Genomic DNA, 25,024 nt, shown 5'->3' with positions numbered 1-25,024 from the left:
GTACAAATCATAGTGGCATCTTGGAGAAGTGCATTTTTTTATTTTTTTTAATTTTTAGTCATCAGTCTTCTGGCTGGTCTGATGCGACCCGCCACAAACTCTTTTCAGCAGCACTTGCAACCTACGTCCTCAACTATTTGCTGTATGTATTCCTATCTCTGTCTTCCTCTACAGTTTTTTCCCTCTACAGCTCCCTACAGTACCATGGAAGTCATTCCCTGATGTCTTAACAGATGTCCTATCATCCTGTCCCTTCTCCCTGTCAGTGTTTTCGCATATTCCTTTCCTCTCCGATTTGCGCAGAACCTCCTCATTTCTCACATTACCAGTCCACCTGATGTTCAACATGCTTCTGTAGCATCACATGTCAAATGCTTCGATTCTATTCTGTTCCGGTTTCCCACAATCCATGTTTCACTACCATACACTGCTGTGCTCCAAACGAACAGAAATGTTACCGAGTTAGTTCGGTTTAAGTAGTTCTAAGTTCTAGGGGACTGATGACCATAGATGTTAAGTCCCATAGTGCTCAGAGCCATTTGAGCCATTTGTTACCGAGTTGAATCTCTCCCGATGGCGGCTCGGGCTGTGCTTGAGATGTACGGACGGTAACGTAGCCAATTCCGGGAGTGACACGGAAGAAGATAATCGAGACCGATGGCCTCAAGGAGCTAATGTGCGGGGTAGCACTGAACGAGAAAATGGTCAGTTCGAGTGGAGCTGCCGTGTGGACAACAATCTGATTGAGCGCTTGCTGTTTTCCCCGGTTTGACGCACAGTATTGCAATAAAGGCCAGGGAACGGCTTCGGCAGAACGTAAGCAGTACAACCCGATTGCTTTTGCAGTTAATGGTGGCATCCTCGTGGCCTTTGGTTTGAGGCAGTGCTCGGTGTTACGCAAGAACATGTGCTAAGTGTAGCCACTTGTAAATAACTGCCTGAATGGAAGTCTCTGAATGCTGCGTAGCAGCTTGTTTCTGTTTATGGTAGGAGAGGCGTGCATCAGCGTGTTTTGAGCGAAAGTACGCGTCACGGGCGTTGTTAAGCAAATTAAATGAAAGTTAATTGTTTTTCTCTACCACTTTGAGTCAGTTCTTTGTTCGGTGGTTTTAAGAATAGATTATGTTTTGAATTCTTTTGATTGAACCAGTAATTCACTCATGCGCTTAAAGATTTGGTGTTATATCTTCTTGTGTGAATGAATGGTCATATATGTAACAGGGCAACTATTTATTTAGACATTAGGGTGAGTAGATTGGTAGTTCGTTGGTAGTTCGTGACTTAGTTGTTGGGTGGCGGTAGTAACAGTAAAGCTACGTGCACTAGGATGGTATATCTCTGATCCTAGGTAAATTTATTATCAAGATTATTAATTTTTTCAGTTGTCATGTATGATGAGGGCAGAGTAGCCGACGTTTTAAAATGTTAAGTTGTTACCTGGTTGCCCGTTGTAGGGCCACATTGAATTTTTTGTACACACTTCACCCCAGTTCCCAGAACTCCTGATGACAGACGTTGTCTGCTGATATTGTATCAGAGACACAGTCCCTTTGATGTTCAGAGCTGTCACTAAACCCGCCCAAAGATGTAAACAACCATGCATGAACAGCGCCTATTAGACGGAGAGGGGTCCGACAGCCGATCAGTTCCACTCATTCCACCAGGAAGCAGGTACACGGCTCATGTTGTCTGTATTTCAACCATGCCTAGACGTCAACACCGCGGTTCGACCGCGTCCGCATTGTTACTTTGTGCCAGGAAGGGCTCTCAACAAGGGAAGTGTCCAGGCGTCACGGAGTGAACCAAAGCGATGTTTTCGGACATGGAGCTACAGGAACTGTCGGTGACATGCCTCGCTTAGGCCGCCCAAGGGCTACATCTGCAATGGATGACCACTAACTACGGATTATGGTTCGGAGGAACCCTGACAGCAACGCCACCATGTTCAATAATGCTTTTCGTGAAGCCACAGGACGTCGTGTTACGACTCAAACTGTGCGCAATAGGCTGCATGATGCGCAACTTCACTCCCGAGCCGGCCGGTGTGGCCGAGCGGTTCTAGGCGCTTCAGTCTGGAACCGCGCGACCGCTACGATCGCAGGTTCGAATCCTGCTTCGGGCATGGATGTGTGTGATGTCCTTAGGTTAGTTAGGTTTGAGTAGTTCTAAGTTCTAGGGGACTGATGACCTCAGATGTTAAGTCCCATAGTGCTCAGAGCCATTTGAACCATTTTTTTCACTCCCGACGTCCATGGCAAGATCCATATTTGCAACCACGAGATCATGCAGCGCGGTACAGATGGGCTCAACAACATGCCGAACGGACCGCTCAGGATTGGCATCACATTGTCTTCACCGATGACACATCCCAGATATGTTAGATCGGTTTAAGATCTGGCAAGTTGGGACGCCAGCACATCAACTGGAACTCGCCACTGTGTTCCTCGAACCACTCTACACACTCCTGGCCTTGTGACATGGTGCATTATCTTGTTGAAAACTGCCACTGCCGTCGGGAAACATGATCGTCATGGTATATGTGGTCTGCAGCCAGTGTACAATACTCCTTGGCCGTCATGGTGCCTTGCACAAGCTCCACTGGACCCAAGGGTGCCCACGTGGAAGTTCCCCAGAACGTAATGGAACCGCCATCAGCTCGTTTCCGTCACTGGTGTCAAGGAGCTGTTCCCTGGAAGATTCGCGTCCTCCGATCGGCATGATGAAGAAGGTATGGGGTTCATCAGACCATGCAAAGCTCTACCACTGCGCCAACGTCCAGTATCAATGGCCATGTGCGGATTTCAGTTGCAATTGCCGATGTCGTGGTGTTAACATTGGCATGTGCATGGGTCGTCGGCTGCGAAGGTTGATCTTTAGGAGTGTTCGGTGCACTGTGTATTCAGACACACTCGTACTCTGTCCAGTATTTAAGTCTGGTGTTAGTCCCGCCACAGTTCGCCGCCTGTCCAGCCTACAACGTCTGACATCTGCAATGAGGGGTGGCCGCCCGGTCCCACGACCTCTGGATGTGGTTCCACCCTGGTTTCTCAATACCTTGAAGACATTCACCGAAGCACTCGTCGAACACCTGACAGGTAGTGCAGTTTCCGAAATGTTCGTGCCGAGCCTCCGGGTCATCACAATCTGCCCTCGGTCAAGCTCAGACAGATCGCGCGCCTTGCCCATTCTACACACGGGCAGCATGCTCACTGATACTACATGCACCGTGCGTGTGTCAAACTAGGAGTCATTCCTCACCAGGTGACGCTGCTATCGCCTGGGCGGGTTTATGTCGATAGAGAGTCGGTGGTCATAATGTTTTGGCTCATCTGTGTAAGTTGCCCGTTAAAGCCTTCATGAGACCTAAGGTACTGCAATGAGTCAAAAGTTCATTGTGATGCAGAAGCTGTAAGCGTGGAGTTACAACAAAGTGTGCCAGTTCAATAACTCAGCTTCTTACGTCAGTGGATGGCCACGCTCTGTAATTAAAAATAATAATAATACAACTGAGTGAAGCTCTCATTGATGGAATCTTAAACATGTCATGCGACGTCCGCACAGAACAACTGACGAAAAACGACGAAATGACAAATAGGGTAAGGTAATTGGTTCATTTCCTGCTATTTCCATTCTTTTCACCTTCTTGTTTCTAAAAGATTCTGGGATTGTCTCATTAATTTAATAGAAGTATGTTCTGTAATATTCGATGTTATGTACGTATAAGAGGGCTCTCTTTCTCAGGAGCGAGTTGTCATTGTCAGTAATTTACAAATTAAGCCTGAAGCACGCAAATACGAGTAAATATCCTAAACACGTGGATCACTGGTAAAACAAGCACAGAATAGATTGATATATCTAGAAAAGAATTAAATGATAACTTAGTTTCGGCCATCAATAAAGTATAAAACAAAATTAACGAGCTAGTTATTGTGGGACATTTCTTTTCGAAACAAGAACGTCTTCAATGAAAGTTTACTACTGGCCATTAAAATTGCTACACCAAGAAGAAATGCAGATGATAAATGGGTATTCATTGGACAAATATATTATACTAGAACTGACATGTGATTACATTTTCACGCAGTTTGGGTGCATAGATCCTGAGAAATCAGTACCCAGAACAACCACCTCTGTCCGTAATAACGGCCTTGATACGCCTGTGCATTGAGTCAAACAGAGCTTGGATGGCGTGTACAGGTACAGCTGCCCATGCAGCTTCAACACGATACCACAGTTCATCAAGAGTAGTGACTGGCGTATTGTGATGAGCCAGTTGCTCGGCCACCATTGACCAGACGTTTTCAATTGGTGAGAGATCTGGAGAATGTGCTGGCCAGGGCAGCAGTCGAACATTTTCTGAATCCAGAAATGCCCGCACAGGACATGCAACATGCGGTCGTGCATTACCCTGGTGAAATGTAGGGTTTCGCAGGGATCGAATGAAGGGTAGAGCCACACATCTGAAATGTAACGCCCACTGTTCAAAGTGCCGTCAATCCGAACAAGAGGTGACTGAGACGTGTAACCAATGGCACCCCATACCATCACGGCGGGTGATACGCCATTAAGGCGATGATGAATACACGCTTCCAATGTGCGTTCACCGCGATGTCGCCAAACACGGATCCGACCATCATGATGCTGTAAACAGAACCTGGATATATCCGAAAAAATGACGTTTTGCCATTCGTGCACCCAGGTTCATCGTTGAGTACACCATCGCAGGCGCTCCTGTCTGTGATACAGCATCAAGGGTAACCACAGCCATGGTTTCCGAACTGATAGTCCACGCTGCTGCTAACGTCGTCGAACTGTTGGTGCAGATGTTTGTTGTCTTGCAAACGTCCCCATCTGTTGACTCAGGGATCGAGACGTGGCTGCACGATCCGTTACAGCCATGAGCATAAGATGCCTGTCATCTCGACTGCTAGTGATACGAGGCCGTCGGGATCCAGCACGGCGTTCCGTATTACCCTCCTGAACCCACCGATTCCATATTCTGCTATCAGTCATTGGATCTCGACCAACGCGAGCAGCAATGTGGCGATACGATAAACCGCGATCGCAGTAGGCTACAATCCGACCTTTATCAAATTTGATGGTAAGCATTTCTCCTCCTTACACGTGGCATCACAAAACGTTTCACCAGGCAACCCCGGTCAACTGCTGTTTGTGTATGAGAAATCGGTTGGAAACTTCTCATGTGAGCACTTGTAGGTGTCGCCACCGGCGCCAACCTTGTGTGAGTGCTCTGAAAAGCTAATAATTTGCACAGCACAGCATCTTCTTCCTGTCGGTTAAATTTCGCGTCTGTAGCACGTCATCTTCGTGATGTAGCAATTTTAATGGCCAGTAGTGTACATCTTTAACCGCCAACATGACGTTTCTGGTACATTTATTACGAGGAGGAGGAGGAGGAGGTTGGTGTTTAACGTCCCGTCGACAACAAGGTCATTAGAGACGGAGCACAAGCTCGGTTTAGGGAAGGATGGGGAAGGAAATCGGCCGTGCCCTTTGAAAGGAACCATCCCGGCATTTGCCTGAAACGATTTAGGGAAATCACGGAAAACCTAAATCAGGATGGCTGGAGACGGGATTGAACCGTCGTCCTCCCGAATGCGAGTCCAGTGTGCTAACCACTGCGCCACCTCGCTCGGTATATATTACAACAAATTGTACTAGTACCATAGTGTTTTCAAGAAATTCTCACTGTGCTGGCGGTTTGAAACAGCATTTATTCGTAGGACATAAAGTTAAAATAGCTGCTGTTATAATTCGTCTGCTAGAATGGCTATTCCCTTTTTCTAATTACAATCCAACTGCTGCAACTAGTTTTCACAGTTTGTAAAAGTAAATCCATGTTGTTGAGACACCTTAATGAATATATACGTTATTGGACTCGGTTTTGGATGACTTCAACTTGTTTCTTTGCATGCAAATCAGCAAGCAACTTTCGGGGTTGAAGAAGTTGTGTTAGGAAAAATAGTTAGTACAACTTTTTCAGTAAGCTTCTGAATTAAACCTTGCTAAAATTTTAATCTCTCCTTTATCCACAGCTCAGTCCACGCGAATGGAGGACTTCATATTTACAAACAATATAACTTCAAGTTTAACTTACCGTAGAATAAGTTCCCTCTAATTGAGGCGAATGTTATTGTTTTGGACGGCATATCCGCTTCACGTGTTGTGAACTGAACGATAGCAAAAGTCGATAACTCTCCTCGTCTTCGATACAGCTTGTGATGCAAAAATGACGTGACATGCGACTGAGTTTTTGTAAATTTAGTGTTACGCATTGTGGGCACAGACTGAAGCCGAGGACGGGGGCAACGTGGCTGGGAGTTTAGGACAGCTCATTATTATGCACCTCAACAGCAAACACTTTGCACACCACTCACAGCACGGATCAGTCCAACTAGACATGTCAGGGTCACACCACACACACGTCTCATTATTATGCACCCTACACTGGCACCTCATCGTTATGCTACTCACATGATCATTCTCCAATGTGCCGTTCTTCTTTTTAGCTCTCGTGGCTTGGGGTTATGGGAGGTCTTTGGTTATCCAGAACTGGAGGAGGCGAATGGGAGATGAGGGAAACAGTGACCTTGAGGATTTGACCTTGAGAAGAAGGGAAAGAGGGTGACCTTGAGAAGGATAGGGCGGGTTTTGACCCTTTACAAATCGATTAGTGAGCATGTAACTGTAGATTATTACTACTCACAGAAATCCTGTCTCTTCATGTTGGCGATACTAATGTGCAGTGTTTATGGCACCAGCAGAACAGTCCCAAAACGCCAACGACTAGCACCCTGGACTGCAAACACTGATTCACATTTGTTCAAATGCAACACGTAAAAGGCCTTCTGCTGATCGGAAACCATAATATTTCAGCTTATAAACAAGATCAGTTCATTGACTATTATCTAGCAGAGTTCCTCCAAAACTCTGGCCCACATTCATTTTGTCAACACAAAATTCATCCTTAGTGTACCCATTGTGTCCATAGTTCAGTCATTTACAAAAAGATCATAGCGCAATTGTAATAATATAGCAAAGCTTGACATAATAACATAGCAAAATCACTTTTTTTTTTGGCAATTTGTCCCAGTTTTGTAAAAGGGGCGCTCCGAAAGATTCTGCCCCATGGCCGTACAGTCCATAATTGGTAACTAATAGGACAAAATTGCCGTGAGCATTGAGGCAATCATCCAATCGACGCACCAGATTGAAGATAACCGTATGCTTGAAGAAGTCCATAACTGCCTGCTGCACATCCTCATCCGACAGTAATCGTCGACTCTTCAAGGCCCTTTTTAAGGGACCGACGACGTAAATTGCGTGGGAAAAGATCGGGACTACAGGAACGGATCTTGAGTGTCTCCCACTTATTTGGCGTAACTTCGGCTTTATGACATTTGCGATACGGAGGCGTCTTGTGTCGCAGGGCGACCGGCATGGAACTTGGCACACTATTCCATAATTATGGTTTTCGAAACACATACTGCCCCATACACATTCTTAATTCCCCGATGGATGTCTACCGGTGTTTGCCCATCGGCAACCAAAAACAGAATAACAGCACGGTGGTCCTGCTTGGTCGCGTTGAGTAATAACGTTGACACTGTTCACGTTTCCGTATTGACCACCCGCATGTTGGAAAGACACGAGTGATACACTAATTCCTTACATACATTTCTTTTCACGTTACGTCGGATCGCACTGGCGCTACGTTGCTTATATGCTGCACCAAGCTTTCAAACGAAAACTTTTTGATCGCTCCATATAGCATTTGTTCATCTATAAAATTTTTGTTAAACAGCTCATTTTCTATGAAGTCTCCCGTATATTATCCATGACAGCAGTGATTACTCTGATTGCATGTGACAAGTCACAACAGTGTGCTGTTACGGAATTCGAGCGGAGGTGACTAGCTTTCACATTCAGTATGTTTCTCGTCATCCGACTATACGTCACGGATCGACTCAACGCTAGAGCCTTTCAAAGCTCTGCAAAGGCTTTCGAAACGTTTCTACGAGGAGGCAACGCAGGGCAAGCCAAATTCCTCACCGTATCCACTCTCTCGGCGACGTTAGTCTCACAGCATCATGGGAGAGACTCTGAAAAGTGTGGGAGGAAGAGAAAGAAGTCTGTGACAGGTTTAACCTTTGAGCCGATCACAGTTGGTAATGTACTCCCCACGAAAGGCAGGAATCCGTGTTCGAATCCTGGTCTGCACACATTTTGATTTGTCACTGTATTAACTAATTTGCGTGATGTTAAGCTGAACTTGGAGTATAAGAGTGAGGAGGATACAAGTGGACTTATGGACGAATTGAAGAACCAAATGTCTAAAGTTGAAGGGTTAAATGAATGCCAGAAACAAGAACTGAGAGAAGTTTTGTGGGTGAATAGGGAAGTTTTTTCTGACAGACCAGGAAGAGTAAAGAATTATGAATGTAAGCTGGATATCAAACCGCTTGAACCTTTTTCGAAAAAACCTTATTTCATACCATTTGCACAGAGGGAGGCGGTAAATAAAGAAATTGAGAGGATGTTGAATTGTGGTGTTATAGAGCGAGAGAAGAGTGAATATAATTCACCTTTGGTCATTGTGGGCATGAAAGAAGGTAGTGCGAGACTAGTTATTGAAGCCAGGATGTTAAACGAAGTGGTAAGGAGAGAAACTGATAGGCCAGAGAGTATGGAGGGGATGTTACAGAGGTATCACAAAGTAAACTATATTAGTAGTCTCGATCTGACCTGCAGATACTGGCAGGTGCCACTTGCTAAGGAAAATAGGAAGTATACAGCATTTTTGGTAAACGGGAAGTGTTATCAATACACTGCTGTCCCATTCGGGCTGAATATTAGTATGTCTGTGTTTATACGAGCCCTTGAACAAGTATTAGGACCAGAGTTGAGGTCAAAACTGACAATATATGTGGATGACCTATTAGTTGCGACTGAGTTATGGGAAGAAAATTGTTGTTTATTAAATGAGTTGTTTCAAGCCTTAAGGAAAGTGGGCATGACCCTGAGAATCAAAAAGTGTGAATTTGTTCGCAAAGAGATAAAGTTTTTGGGTAGGATTTTGTCAACTACTGGTATTAAGATGGATCCAGACAAAACGAAAGCAATCAAAGAGTGTCCATCCCCAAGAAATAGAAAAGAATTGAAATCATTTCTGGGTATGTGTAATTTTTACTGGAATTTTGTGCCAGGGTAAGCTTTTAATATCCCATGTCTGAACAAGTTATTGAGTCCTAAAGTGAATTATGTTTGGACAGAAGAGTGTCAGAAAGCCTTTAATGAACTTAAGGAAGCTTTTAAAGAGGAAAAGATGTTACACCATCCTGATCTTAGTAAACCATTATGTTTGGGGACTGATTCGAATGTGTACAGTATTGGAGTGGAATTGTTTCAGAATTTTGGGGATGAGGAAAATGAAAATCATAGGACCATAGCCTTTGCAAATAGGTCATTGACCAGGTGTGAGACAAACTACACTGTGACTGAGTGTGAAGCATTGGCAATAGTTTGGGGATTTCAAAAGTTCAGAGATTACCTATGGGGGAATAAAACTATCATATATACTGATCACAGAACCCTTACATTTTTCAAAAAGTTTCGGCTGGTACATAGACGATTAACAAGATGGACTTTATTCTTACAACAGTTTCCTTTTGAGATAAAGTATATTAAAGGTACACAGAACAAAGTAGCAGATGCTTTATCCAGGTTACCGTTGAGTGAAGATAATGATACAGGGTATGATGTTGATGAAGAGCATGTAAAGTTGTTTTATATTGTTCAAGGAGAGAAGAAAATTGAAGGTATTTGCAAAAAACATGAGAAGGTATCAGAATCAGGATGAAGTGTGGAAAATAATGAAGGGTGAACTGGAAAGGAAGGATAGTAACAATAAGTTGCCAAAGTATTACAAAATTCATGATGGAGTGTTGTTTAGATGAACTGATGAAAATTCAGAAGATTGGAAAGTATGTTGGCCCTGTGGATATATAGATGAGATAACAGACTACATTCATTGGACATGTAGGTGCTAAAAAGTGTGCACAGAAATTGAGGGAATGTGTATCTTTTGACAACATGGTAAAGAGAGTGAATAACCGTATTAAGACATGTGACAAATGTCAAAGAGCCAAAGTTACTAACCAAACATGTAGGTTCCCTATGCAAAATATTAAACCGAATGATGTAATAGAAGCGTTATCTGTGGATCTTTATGGTAAGTTACCAAAAACCAAGGGAGGTTTTGCATACATTTTTGTAGTGTTGGAGGTGTTTTCTAAATTTATAAAAGTTTACCCGCTACGTAGAGTTACTGGAAAAGCCATTTTGAGTAAATTGGAAGGTGATTATTTTGTGAAGTTTGGGAAACCTAAGGCCATATTATCCGACAATGGGTCACAGTTTGCATGTAAGAAGTGGGAAGAAGGCCTGACCAATCAAGGAGTTACAGTAATTTACACATCAACGTATCATCTGCAAGGGAATCCAGTAGAACGTTATATGAGGGAGATTGGCAGATCCTGCCGTTCTTATTGTAGCAATAACCACAGTTCATGTGGAGACATAATAGGAGATATTGAGGATGTAATGAATACTGTTGTTCATGAGGTAATGGGGTTTACTCCTCAGGAGATTATGAAAGGTGAGAGACAACAACGTCTGGTGGAGGAAAAGTTATCTTTCCCTGCCAAGGAGGAATTGAGTTGGGGTGAAAAGAAGAAAAGGGTTAGAGAACTGGTAGAGAAGAAACTGTTGGAAAGAAAAAAAAGACATGATGATAACGTGAAGGGTATTGATATAAGGATAGGAGATTTGGTTTTGGCCAAGACATATGAGAAGTCAAAAGAGATAAATAGTGAGATTTCTAAATTTTTTGATGTATGCAAAGGACCATTTGAGGTGGCTGTTATACCCCACCCAAATGCATTCTATCTGATTTATCCCAAGTCCAAGAAGAAATTTACCCTTAAGAATGTGGTTGATTTAAAACCATATAAGGCAAGAACAACACGCTAATACATTTGCCCACTGGCTGTTTTCAGAGGAAATAAATTTCAGTGTAAACAGTGTAAAGATTTGATTATGAACTGTAAATAAGGAGTGTTTTAAGAATAATTTCTTGTATATCATTATATAAATTTCTTTTTGAAACCAGATAGTTTTTTTTACATGTTTGATGATGTGAAGAGTCAAGTAGTTATCAGATTCAAGCAATAAGATGTGAGTTGTTATAATAGACTGTGGCTTTGCTTATAAATTCTTCCAAAGACACTCCAGAGTGTGTGATGATAAGTAGTATATACAATTGTCAAGAATCTAGCAAGATTAGTCTGCAGCAGCATTGTATAGGTTTACTGTAATTATTTGTTCATCCTAGAATTCAGTTTGTGCTGTAACTAACACCTGTCTTAGTTTTACTCTTTACTATATGAAATATTCATTTGTTAAATTGATTTGTCTTGCTTTATGTCAGCATTCTCAAAGAATTGTGTAAAATACTGTTTCATTGTTGTTAAGTTTATTTGTACTGTTATAAGATGTATCCAATTATTCACGTCAAATATTCTGAGTAGAAGTTTGAATACTTTAGGTCAATATCCATGACATAACCTAGCATTATGATGTTGGTTGTCTCACATGAGTCAATGACATTTTATCTTGAGAGGTTCCAGGAAACTTCTCATGATAAAATGGGGGGCATATGTGAAGCCATTGCTAATTACGCATATAAAATTTATTTTCGTGATTTTCTTTAGATTTCTATTCTTTTGCTTTTGTTCGTATAGGTATTTCTAATTGTGATTATGTAACATTCTACTATGGTTTTTAAATGTAAAGATGTAATTGTGGTTATTTCGTTTGTCAATGGATAAATATGTTTCTTGCTTTGTACCTGTGGTAAAGTTTGTAAAGTTCTCTTTTGGAATATTATTAATTGTGAAAAATGCAGTCAATAACATTTACAAAGATTTATGTAATTTACGATAGCTATATATCATCTATAGACAGGGGACAGCGATAGTGATATCGATAGTCGAAAGATTGCCGTGTAGTAGAGGGGATGGTGGATGGTGTGTCTGTGAAGCGTGCGCGGGAAAATAGTACTGTGTTTTATGAAAAGCATACGTAATTATATGGACAGTGATACCGGAGTATCAGATTGTTAATTCTGTTTACCACTGCGGTATGTAATGCCATCGCCAGCGAACTTCAAGAGCAAATAAACTGGACTGTGAAAGTGCCGCTAACATTACTTTGTTGTGGCCGACACGAACTGTGCTTTTATGCGAATGAACTTTGGTGGTATTGTATTTGGGTGGTGGAACTGTTGTATATCACATTCTAAGCCGTGAAAGTGAAGACTTTAACTGTGCAATGTAAATGACTTTCAGTGACGTTGTCGAAGACTGAAATGCGAGAACTGAGTGGACATTGTTTACGGTGCGCTTCACACACAAGAACAATTCTATGAACTGTGTATTTGTGGCTAAGACTATATGATTGTGACGAACAGTGTAATTATGGACGATAGCGTCACGGACAGTGCATAGAGTGTAAAAACGAGCGATGTCTACGTCATGTACTTTGAAAGAGAGGACATGTCAACAACGGTCGTATACTGGCGTCTTGTGGTTTGTTAATCACCACGGGGTTAATGATACAGCTGTGCCGGAACTTTATTTGCGTTTCGCCGGAGAAGATTAACCAGCGGAACTGCCTGTATCTTGCTCTCATCATCGTAACCCGCCGACATCGTGTTGCCCAACGCAACGCTTCGTATGCAACAAAAAGTTAAGAGATTTCGTCGAACGCTATCCCCTGACCTAGAAACTTTCTGTCTCTATTAAAGGTATAATAATTACAGACTTTATTTAAATAAATTCTTTGTTTAGTTTATGTTTGCTTTCTGCTAACGAAAATAAAATTACAATCAGTGAATTAAAAGTTGCCTGGTAGTCATTGTTGAAACACCAGTAAATATAAATTTCTTCCTCTCATTAGAACTAATTCTTCTTGCATGTCAAAATTATTGTAGTTATTTTATGTAGTTGTATGTATTGTTATGAGACTAGATATATGACAGTGACTAATAAGAGTATTTTGTCGCGAAATATGACTTCACGCGAAAATTACGGCGACCGCCATAATTGCTTGCGTTCTGACCAATAACGTAAAAGCTGCTATTCCCGTATTGGTGCATTTCCTGACGTGAGCGGGAATTATAAATATCAGCTGTCAAATCACGTAGGGACTGTTTACCCAGTAATAAAAGTTTTTGATATTGTATTGCTACGAGTCGTAGTATTAAGAGACACTGGTTATACTCAAAAGTGGGTAGATGTATGGTGAAACCTCCCAGTGTTCATGCGATTATTAACAGTATTGTGTGTGATTCACGAAATTTTGTCACTTTTTCTAATTCCTTTCGGATATTGTCTTTGATGTCTTCGAAGTTTCAGAGAATATATACACAATTTAGTCGGTTCAGGTTAATTTCAGAGCAGTTTCTCGTGAATATTAGAGTTTCAGTTCATAAACAAAGTGGAATCGTGACCAATTGAGAAGTATAACAAAGAGTGCGGTTTTCCAACTAGAATTTTGGATGACTTCACACTTCAGATTTTGATAATTATTTTTCCTGTGGGTTGAGGTCATCACACAGTCTGGAACCGCGCTGCTGCTACGGTCGTAGGTTCGAATCCTGCCTCGGGCATGGATGTGTGTGATGTCCTTACAAGAAGCTCTAAGTCTAGGGGACTGACGACCTCAGATGTTAAGTCCCATAGTGCTTAGAGCCATTTGAACCATTTTGAGTAGGCTAAGTCTAAAGTGAGGAGAATACTCTGAAAAATAAGGTAACCTTGGTAAAAAAGAAGCTCGCATAAATACTTTATTTTCGGCAGTTGATTTTGACAGAACTTTGCTGTCCTCCTCCGGTCTTCAAATAAAGTAATCAACAACCCTTACAGGAAGATAACCAACAGTTTGTTTCACAGTAGGAAGACGCTGATTTGAAACTGGTGCATGGTAAAACATCTGACTCCCGTCAAGCAGACTGGACTACAAGGTGACAATAGGTTACACATGGGTAGCTGTTTAGTTGGACAGTTTGTCGTGAACTGTAAAATAGTAATACCCATACTGAAAGAGGCGGTGTAGACAGCGAAGGTATGTGGCTGCGCAGTGGTGGGGGCGGTGAGTGGGGGCGTGGGCGTGAGGATGACTGCGGCAGCGTGCAGCGATAGCGAGAAAGTGCTGCGAAAGCTGGCGCCTCCACCGGCCGCGGTTCGTTGCCCGGTGCCGCCACCCAAACACTGCATACCATCAATAAATGGATTCAAAACACCAGAAACTAGTTGGTCTTGCAAGGGGCTAATGTTTCGCTGCAATAGCAAAATGGAAACTATATCATGTGTGTGCATGGATGTACATCATATTTTATGAAAATAAATAGAAGTACATGTCTTTAAAACCAGAATGAAAAATGCTCCTAACAAGGCACAAAAAAGGTGAATATGTGCTGGGCTGCTGGGCGGATCTATGGATACAAAAGAAGGGAACTAGCCTTCCGCCTTATGTGCCACCTTCAATGACATTTGAATCAAAACATTTTGACACATTCACGCTTTTTTGCTCGTTAATAACGCATTGTGTCAAGTAAAGTAACATGATACATAATGTTACGTTGTGTAGCATGACACATGCCTTCTTGTCATCCAACATGGCAATTGTCATGTCGCGTAGTATGACTCAATTTGTCATTAAAGTTTCGGATGCCTGTATCCCATCTCTGGGATATTTCCTATTACACATGCAACCCCATTTTCGGATACTTCCTATTTTAGATGCATCCCACTCCCTAGAAGCACATAAATTTGTGTGTATTTGTTCTTACACCCCTCACCATATATGTAACAAGGGGTGGATTTGGGGCAGACATTGTCCCTTCGGGGACGGGACGTAAAATCGGAATGAAGCTCGATTTTTGAATGCAAGTTTTCAATTTCATCATAAGAACGCATTTTTAATTTTCTGGTTCACCTTAAACCGTTTCCGCGCATTCAATTCACGTAAGAACAGTTTTATGCGCTACATTTAGCTCGACTTTAAACATCGTATCTCGACAACGGATAAAGATTATTGGATTTAAAAAAAATTGTTTTGATTTTATGGATTTATATGCTTTCGTGAAAAGGTGGAACCTGTCCGTACAAGTGTAAGGTGTAGAAGTGATGGGCTTCAAAAAACACCCAGAAGAACGTGTTTTTTTTTTTTTGCATGGTGTGACTTAAAATCCGAACGGTCCATTAGCTGAGCATTAATTTAAGCCCGGTTAAACCTTTTTCAAAAGGAATTAATCGATTCGTACGGTTTACCTGAGTGCCAGCTCCAGTTCGTCGTTGAAACTTTGCTTAAGAAACTATAGCATAGATACAGTGAGATGGATTTTCAAATGCTTATACAAATGGTCACTCGTCCAGGCTAAACCAAAAACTTATTGCCTCATGTTCCTAAGTCAAACAGGAACCGAGCGCCAGAAGCACTGTAAAGATTAGGACGTTGGTTCTCAGGTTCGGTAAACTTTTAAACCAGACACTTTTCCCCTATTTATGTCGTTTATTATTTCCATCAAGCCGACCGTGACAAAGACAAAGAACCAAAAACAAAGACAGACTCCACGCCAAATCTGCCTCTCGAAAAATAATTTTAAGTTATTTGCATTAGAAAAATTTATTTTGAAAACAGTTTTATGAAAATAATGTAGAAGGAGCCATCTATTTAACTTACATGCACGACTGCTGTTGCAGTTGTTTAGATTCTTCACGCTAGCGTAAGCTATCGCGCGATGTCGGTGACACATGTCGAGGTGAAGAATTTAGAAGGCGCCATCTACTGACAATCTAATTTAACTATGGTAGACAACAGCAGTTGGGGTTGTTTACTTTCTCTACGCAGACGTTGTGTACTGCGCGAATAACGCACCTTCAGAAGATTTTCAGAGACAGCACCTGCCACCTGAAGCCAACAACCTCACCACTGCTCGAATTGTAGAATGTTTTTAAATATCATGGAAAAATCTTGCCGTCAGTTCAAAAAATGGTTCAAATGGCTCTGAGCACTATGGGACTTAACTTCTGAGGTCATCAGTCCCCTAGAACTTAGAACTACTTAAACCTAGCTAACCTAAGGACATTACACACATCCATGCCCGAGGCAGGATTCGAACCCGCGACCGTAGCGGGCGCGCGGTTCCAGACTGAAGCGCCTAGAACCGCTCGGCCACTCTGGCCGGCCTGTCAGTTCAACTTGATCCCTGTTGTTGGCCGAGCGGTTCTAGGCGCTTCAGTCCGGAACCGCGCAGGTTCGAATCCTGCCTCGTTCATGGATGTGTGTGATGTCCTTAAGTTAGTTAGGTTTAAGTAGTTCTAAGTCTAGGGGACTGATGACCTCATATGTTAAGTCCAATAGTGCTTAGAGCCCTATGAACCATTTCAACCCTGTTGTTGGACCACACACAACGGAAGCCTACAACGTAGAAGAACGTACGAATGGCAAAACAGCTTACGAAAAAATATACGAAGAACAGATAGCAATAGCTGTGTGAACCGTTGTGCGATCGAGAGCTCGCGCCACGTTCCTGGAAAACTATCTTCACGGCGCGTTTGCAGCAAGTGCCGTTGAGGTGGTTTTCCGGGAAGAGGAAGTGTGCGAAGCAGGACGGAGGGTACAGGTCTGCAGGGCAAGGGGCCGTCTGTTTGTTGTACCGCCTGTGGTGACTTCCAAGTTGGTCTCGCTGAGCATCTTCCGGACGCGAGAGACTTGCACGGAAACGGGAGTGGACACATTATTCCTCTGGCCGACCAGGTCTGGAGGCGAGCGGTGGGTCATCGTCATTCACACATCTTCTGGCGGCTACAAGTTTTTCCACTGTTTGTCATCGCACAGTGGTTTTGTATGCTCGGTGAGCTACTTTTGGTTTGTTGCTTCGTTGCCAAGACCACGCGGCATTCGTAAAGATTGATCTTGTTCTTCGCTGTAGCGTGATGATTGTAACTGGTTCGCTTGTGCCCTGCTGCTTCTATATCAGATTCGGTTCAGCATGCTACGGTTGTTGTTCTGTGTTCCTGGGTCTTGCCAGGCAATTTGAAGAGCGTGCCGCTCGTATCAAAACGTAATATCTTCCATTTGGTAATTGTCATAGAGTCATCATTTGATAGTGTGTTTTAAATTAACGGCGTTTTGTAAATTGCTTTATTGTTTAATGCGTCATTATTTAGGACGTTCAGTTTATGTCTAGTACATTGTGCACTAATTCACCAAGTCGCTTTCTTTAGTGACTTGGAGACCGCTAGCTTATGCTCCTTACCGGAGCGAACCTTGTTGCAAGTATTTTGGTTCGTTATACTTCCAAGCCAAGTTTGTGTTTACATAGGTGAGGTTCATCAGCCAACCGTTGGCGTCTTCCTTCCACCTATATGTTCCGTCCCGCCGGACAGCTGAGTTTTTACCCTTTCCGCCTTGTGGCGTAATTTGAAGCTGAATGTCGATTGACCGCTGAACTTCTTCAGTATCAGGTGTAAGTGGGGGGTGATTGCCTTGGACAGTTACCTCATTATCTGTTAGCAACCTTTCACTGCTGTTTTGTTCCGCAATACCAGCGTGTAAACTGATGACTTATGTTTTTACTCGTTTTACTTAAAAATTACTGTTCTGTTCATCAGGTCATCATTGTAGTTTGTGACTTGCAGCGTGTTACCACTAGTTGACTAGAGAAGGACTGCAGTGAGCAACGTATCGGGCGTGCCCTAGGGAATTCGTTCGTCTGGACCACACTGCCCGACGTGTGATGGTTTCACATCAAGCAGCCTTAATTGTTTTTGTGCCCTTTTAATGAACCCCTTATTAGGCGCACCTCAAGTATTTGTTTTATTTTAGTCAAACACGTCCAAGAACTGTTTGTGGACTACCTATTTGAAGACTGTTTTGTCAGAACCTTTGAAGAGATTGTTATGTAACTTCACTTGTTGGACTATTATCTTGCTTCTCTTATTATAATTTGCTGTAAATATTTCAACAATAGAAACCAGTGGCACATAACATTTGTATATTTTTGGAAAGAGAACAACATTTGTTGTAAATTTAAATTTTCGTACTTCATATTCCCATTAATGGCTTTCGGAGTGTTGAGAGCAAATATATGAATTAACATTGTAACTTAATCTCACTGAAATATTTGACATATTGTTGATCGATTATCAGTAATTGTTTTTAAGTAATTTTATTTAGTTTTGTCTTAATATGTCAAGGTCTTTTTGGCGTAATTAATAAAATTATTTTGCTGACAAGTATTAATAACAATCTTCACACGAGTGCTTTTCAACCCTTATTTTGCCCGGTCCGTCCACTCCCAGACAATCTCACGCCAGTAGTGCGTATCACTGAGGAAGTGTTACATTCAGTAAGAAATAAGATTCCCAATCGTTACATCACTGACAGACCGGGAGGTTTCGGTAAAACATTTATCTACATAATTTTGTGTCACGCTTTACGAGGTGAAAGTGGTTGTTATAACAGCTGTATGGACACGCGTATCTCCTCCCGGGGGAACGCACATCAAATTCGATTTTCAAACTACCTGTATCCATTCTGAAGATATCAGTCTCATCGATTCGCGCTCACAGGAAGAACGCACAACTTCTCCGTTTGTCTGACCTCATCATTTTGGTCGAGATTTCAATGGTTCCGAAAGTTCGCACTGCAGTGATATTTACGTTTGTGCTAAAGACACATACAGCCAAAAGTAGACAATGATTGCAATAGAATTACTAACATTGTTTTCAAAGAAGTTTGTGAAATAAAGAAGTTTAAGCAATAAAATTAATCTGAGAAAGATAATATCTGGTTTTCATATGTTTTATAAATGACCATATTGTTCACTGTAAGACAAAAATCGACGCACTGCGAAGGAATTATCCGAATGGTACGAAAATCGGCAGAAGTACATGTACAGAAAAAACAATGATTACAATTTCAGAACAATTGGATGATCTATTCAAGAGAAAACACTTCACAATTTGAGCAAATTGATAACTTATTGGTTCACTTCTGGCTCTTATGCAAGCAATTACTCGCCTTGGCATTGACTGATATAGATATTGAATGCCCTCTTGAAGGACATGGTGCCAAACTTTGTCCAATTAGCGCGTTAGACTGTCAAAATCCCTTACTGGTTGGAGTGCCCTACCCAGAATGCCCTCTTGAAGGACATCGTGCCAAATTTTGTCCAATTAGCGCGTTAGACCGTCAAAATCCCCTGCTGGTTGGAGTGCCCTGCCCAGATTGCCCTCTTGAAGGACGTCGTGCCAAATTTTGTCCAATTAGCGCGTTAGACCGTCAAAATCCCGTACTGGTTGGAGTGCCCTGCCCAGAATGGCCTCTTGTAGGACATCATGCCAAATTTTGTACAATTAGCGCGTTAGACCGTCAAAATCCCCTGCTGGTTGGAGTGCCGTGCCCAGAATGCCCCAAACGTCCTCAATTGGGAACAGAGGCGGCGACCCTGCTGACCACTGCTGAAATGTAACCTCAGGCTGACTTGCCATAAAGGACAACGACACGGGCGTAGAATGTCGTCGACGTGTCGTTATGCTGTAAGGGTGCCGCGAATGACATCCAAAGGAGTCCCGCTATGAAAAGAAGTAACACTCTAGACTATCACTTCCTGACAGTGGGGCTGCGTGGCGGGGGACAGTCAGCTTGTTATCCCACCTCTGTTAGGGGCGTCTCCAGACACGTCTTCGGCCTGGAACCTCATTGACTGGAGTAAAATTGTCTTTAGTGACGAGTCTCACTTCGAAATGAGCCCCGGTGACCAGCGAAGAAGAGTCTGCAGATGCCCCGGACAGTGCAGGGATACCAACCTGTCGCCAGCCTTATGGCCCGACAATCAGGGATGATGGTCTGGGGTGCCATTTCATTTTTTCCGGTTAGATCTATCTTCCGAGTAATACGGTACAATTTAAGATTGAAATAAATGTTCTCTGTTGCTCACAACTTTCTGATCCATCTACATCTACATCATCATTGGGCAAACCAACTTATGGAGTGTGTCGGAGGGCACTTGGCTTAACAGTATCGCCGGCCGGTGTGGCCGAGCGGTTCTAAGCGCTTCAGTCTGGAGCCGCGCGACCGCTACGGTCGCAGGTTCGAATCCTGCCTCGGGCATGGATGTGTGTTATGTCCTTAGGTTAGTTAGGCTTAAGTAGTTCTAAGTTGTAGGGGACTGGTGACCTCAGAAGTTAAGTCCCGTAGTGCGCAGAGCCATTTGAACCATTTTAACAGTATCTCTTTCTCCGTTCGTGTTTCAAGAGGGGATGGTGCTCGGGAACAAAAAATTGTCGCTAAGCCTTCATGTTGTTGTCGTTGTTGTTATTGTTGAGATCTTCAGTACGAAGACTGGTTTGATGCAGCTCTTCATGCTACTCCATCCTGTGCGAGCCTCTTCATGGCCGATTGACTGCTGCAGCCTACATCTTTCTGAATCTGCTTAGTGTATTCATCTCTTGGTCTCCCTCTACGATTTTTACCCCCCACAATTCCCCCAAATACTAAACTGGTAATCCTTTGATATCTCTACCGATCCCTTCTTCTGGTCAGGTTCGCCACAAGTTTCTTCTCTCCGCAATTGTATTCAGTACTTCCTCATTACTTACGTTATCGAACCATCTAATGTTCAGCATTCTTCTGTAGCACGACATTTCGAATGCTTCTATTCTCTTCGTGTCTTAAGTGTTTATCGTCCATGTTTCACTTCATACGTGATGCACTCAAGACAAATACGTTCAGGAAAGACTTCCAAACACTTAAATCTATATTCGATATTAACAAATTTCTTTTCTTCATAAATGTTTTTCTTGCCATTGCCAGTCTACGATTTATATCCTCTCTACTTCGGCCATCATTAGTTATTTTGCTCCCCAAATAACAAAACTCATCTACTACTTTAAGTGTCTCGTTTCCTAATCTAATAATGACTTTTCTGGAGACTAGAAATCTACTCTGTAGGAATCAGCATGGGTTTCGAAAAAGACGGTCGTGTGAAACCCAGCTCGCGCTATTCGTCCACGAGACTCAGAGGGCCATAGACACGGGTTCCCAGGTAGATGCCGTGTTTCTTGACTTCCGCAAGGCGTTCGATACAGTTCCCCACAGTCGGTTAATGAACAAAGTAAGAGCATATGGACTATCAAACCAATTGTGTGGTTGGATTGAGGAGTTCCTAGATAACAGAACGCAGCATGTCATTCTCAATGGAGAGAAGTCTTCCGAAGTAAGAGTGATTTCAGGTGTGCCACAGGGGAGTGTCATGGGACCGTTGCTGTTCACAATATACATAAATGACCTGGTGGATGACATCGGAAGTTCACTGAGGCTTTTTGCAGATGATGCTGTGGTGTATCGAGAGGTTGTAACAATGGAAAATTGTACTGAAATGCAGGAGGATCTGCAGCGAATTGACGCATGGTGCAGGGAATGGCAATTGAATTTCAATGTAGACAAGTGTAATGTGCTGCGAATACATAGAAAGATAGATCCCTCATCATTTATCTACAAAATAGCAGGTCAGCAACTGGAATCAGTTAATTCCATAAATTATCTGGGAGTACGCATTAGGAGTGATTTAAAATGGAATGATCATATAAAGTTGATCGTCGGTAAAGCAGATGCCAGACTGAGATTCATTGGAAGAATCCTAAGGAAATGCAATCCGAAAACAAAGGAAGTAGGTTACAGTACACTCGTTCGCCCACTGCTTGAATACTGCTCAGCGGTGTGGGATCCGTACCAGATAGGGTTGATAGAAGAGATAGAGAAGATCCAACGGAGAGCAGCGCGCTTCGTTACAGGATCATTTAGTAATCGCGAAAGGGTTACGGAGATGATAGATAAACTCCAGTGGAAGACTCTGCAGGAGAGACGCTCAGTAGCTCGGTACGGGCTTTTGTTAAAGTTTCGAGAACATACCTTCACCGAAGAGTCAAGCAGTATATTGCTGCCTCCTACGTATATCTCGCGAAGAGACCATGAGAATAAAATCAGAGAGATTAGAGCCCACACAGAAGCATACAGACAATCCTTCTTTCCACAAACAATACGAGACTGGAATAGAAGGGAGAGCCGATAGAGGTACTCAAGGTACCCTCCGCCACACACCGTCCGGTGGCTTGTGGAGTATGGATGTAGATGTAGAGTAGATGTAGATAATTCTTAGGGACAGTATTGCCTCGCGTGTTCCTACACTTCTTCGGAACCCAAACTGATCTTCCTCAATTTCTGTTTCTACCAATTTTTGCGTTCTTCTGTGAAGAATTCGTGCTGGTATCATGCGACCGTGACTTATTAAACTGGTAGTTCGGTAATTTTTGCACCTGTCAGCAACTGCGTTCTTTGAAATTGGAATTGCCTCATTCTTCTTGAAATCTGAGGATATTTCGCCTGTCTCATACATCTTGCACACTGGATGGAAGAGTTTTGTCGTGGCTGGCTCTCCCAAGTCTATCAGTAGTCCTGACGGAATGTCGTCTACTCCCTGAGTCTTGTTTCGACTTAGCTCTTTCACTTCTCTGTCGAATTCTTCTCGCAGTACCATATCTCCCATCTCATTTTCATCTACGTCCACCTCGTTTTCTATAATATTGCTTTCAAGGTCATCGCCCTTGTAGAGACCCTCTGTATACCCTTTCCCCTTTCTGGTTTCCTTTCTTTGCTTGGAACTGGTTTACCGCCTAAGCTCTTCAAATTCCTCCACACGAGCTCGGATTTCACTGATTTTACTGTCCTTATCGTTTCGTAGGATACATGGAAGTAGTATATTAGCTCACTCGATTTAGAATGCACACTCTCGGAATTTTAAGAATAAATTTTGCTGTGATGCACACAATGCCTCTTTTCAAGTGTCTGTCACCTAAGACGAATGAGCATCTTCGTCAAACTTCTGTGCGTCCTTGTTAGCTGTATCTGACGCGCTGTAACAATGTTGTGAACTAACGGATTGGTTGAATCAGGAGCCGACGTTATCTAATTTTTAAAATTAAGAATTGATTTCATAATCACTCTGCTACCTCATATACCTATACAGTAATCATTGTTAACTGCATGTAACTGCCTGACAAATAAATTGGAGCAGTCAGTAGACATATTCGGATGTGAATGTAACTTCGTACACGCACACTCCATCGGCAGGTATGTAAATGATTAGAGTTGGAGTTCTCTATGACAGGTAGAACGGTCACCAGGGCGCATTAGTGCTGTCCCTGTATAATGTTGTTACCAGGACTGATAGGATATATAAGAGGCGTGAAAAGCGTCAGGTGTTATCAGTGTGAAGGATACGGAGATGCCGCGTAGTTGTCTGAGACAGCGTCATCAGTACCTGAAACAGCTCGGAAGGGGCCTCAGTGTGGTCGAATCGTGCAGTATCCAGTTTTGCGGGGCATTTGGATGTGATAGTGACCCAGTGTTGGGCTGCATGGGAACGAGAGGGAGGGCATACCCGTATTGGAGGTTTCAGCCAACCTCATGTGACCACTTCACATCTGCGCCTGCCATCCAGGGAGAAGTGATGGACTCCCTGCAATACTCTGTGTCGTACCACACCATTAGTTGGAGACGTAAGAGCACCCACACTGGGGAATTATTATCCCATTCGTAGGCTGCCGTAAAGATGACAACACCCTCCGCTACGTCTGGAATGGTGTCTTGTCCAGGAGCCCTGGGCTGCTGAAGAATGGCGTCGCATTGTTTTCAGCAAGGAATCGCGGTTCCGCACTACCCCAGACGACCATCGTCAGCAAATATTCCATCGACCTGGAGAGGGGTTCCATTCCGACGATGATCACCGCTGGTAGTGATTAAGGGAACTCTGGTACTTAAACTGTTCGTCACGCATATTATGCTTCCTCGTGTATTACCTCTCATGTGACAATATGGTGGTGCCATTTTTCAACAGGATGACGCTCGTCCACATATAGCACGTATCTCTATGATCTGTCTTCAGGAGATTGAGATACTGCCGTGGCCACAAATTCCTCACATCTCTCACATAGAACATGGATGGAAACAGATCGGACGTGAACTTCGTCCCAGTGCCAGTGAAGGACTGTTACAACAGTTGTGGACCAGCTTGCTTTATGAGAGACTGTAACAACTTTAAGACAACGTTCCAAACTGAACAATTCCATGCATCTGGGACAAAGGGAGAGCAACGTCATACTAATGAAACTAACACCGTCTGAACACGCCTTGAAGGCCAAACGGTACCGACCGACTGCCGTGTCATCCTCACCCCTTAAGCGCCTCCAGATGAGGAGCATGTGGGCAGCACACCGCTCTCCTGGCAATTGTCAGTTTTTCTGACTGGTGCCATCACTTCTCAATCAAGTAGCTCATCAATTGGCTCCACAAGGGCTGTGTGCTTCCCGCTTGCCACGTAACACTCGGCAGACCCGGACGGTGATCCATCCAAGTGCTAGCCAAGCCCACCAGTGCTTAACTTCGGTGATCTGATGGGGACCGGTGTTACCATTGCGGCAGGACCATTGGCTAAATAGTAATATGTGGGCTCATATTGCCAAGTTCATTGTAAATCTGAGCAGATATTGTAATCACCGCCTCAAACTGTGAGGTTTCATTTAGTTTCCTCTTTCCATTCTGGGTGCCTCACTTTCTTATCAGGCAGTGTAAACACAATTTCATTCCCGCCATCACATTTCTTCCCACATACAGTTTTCTACGCTCAGCTTCTCACATTACAATTCTTAATGTTGCACTTGCAATGTATACAATGGGCCATACATACACTACTGGCCATTAAAATTGCTACACCAGGGAGTTGATATGCTACAGACGCAATATTTAACTGACACGAGAAAGATGCTGTAATATGCAAATGATTAGGTGTTCAGAGCATTCACACAAGGTAGGCGCC

The sequence above is a fragment of the Schistocerca cancellata genome, chromosome 5 (assembly GCF_023864275.1).
Source record: "Schistocerca cancellata isolate TAMUIC-IGC-003103 chromosome 5, iqSchCanc2.1, whole genome shotgun sequence".
Lineage (NCBI taxonomy): Eukaryota > Metazoa > Arthropoda > Insecta > Orthoptera > Acrididae > Schistocerca > Schistocerca cancellata.
This window is presented reverse-complemented; position numbering follows the sequence as displayed.